We start from the raw sequence: 794 nt of genomic DNA, 5'->3' as shown, positions 1-794 counted from the left end.
GACCTTTTAGAGGAAGAAAGGGAGATGGCTCTGATCCGGTCGACCATCTACCAACAAGATCTGCGCCGTTTCCACGCCCGAAATGTGAGAGGTCGAGCCTTCCAGGAAGGGGATTTGGTTCTCCGAGTGGATCAGCACAAACCACATAAGCTTGCTCCTTCTTGGGAAGGCCCCTTCATCGTCACCAAGGTTCTCCACAACGGGGCGTACCGTCTTTACAACGTCGAGCATAATATCGACGAGCCCCGAGCTTGGAACGCGGAGCTACTCCGCCCATTTTACACTTAAGTTTTATCACTCGGATGAGTTGCAATAAAGTACTTCTGTAGTTCATGGGTTTAGAAATAATTGTGTCATCACTTTTTATTTTTGTCCACATAAAAACTCCCCCTCAGTGGGTGGCTTAGCCGCGAATCCGTTTCGCCTAAGTTTGTAAAAATCCTATCGAGTGGTGAGCCAGACTCTCACTCGGAGGCTTAGCTGCGAATCCGTTTCGCCTAAGTTTATCAAAATCCTACCGAGTGGTAAGCCAGCCTTCCACTCAGGGGCTTAGCTGCAGTCCAAGGACTCGCCTAAGTTTATCAAAATCCTACCGAGTGGTAAGCCAGCCTTCCACTCGGGGGCTTAGCTGCAGTCCAAGGACTCGCCTAAGTTTATCAAAATCCTACCGAGTGAAGAGCAACCCTCTCACTCGGGGGCTTAGCTGCAGTCCAAGCACTCGCCTAAGTTGTGAAAATCCTACCGAGTGAAGAGCGATCCTCTCACTCGGGGGCTTAGCTGCAGTCCAAGCACTC

The sequence above is a fragment of the Triticum aestivum genome, chromosome 3B (genome assembly GCF_018294505.1).
Source record: "Triticum aestivum cultivar Chinese Spring chromosome 3B, IWGSC CS RefSeq v2.1, whole genome shotgun sequence".
Classification (NCBI taxonomy): Eukaryota; Viridiplantae; Streptophyta; class Magnoliopsida; order Poales; family Poaceae; genus Triticum; species Triticum aestivum.
Note: the sequence above shows the minus strand (reverse complement) of the source record.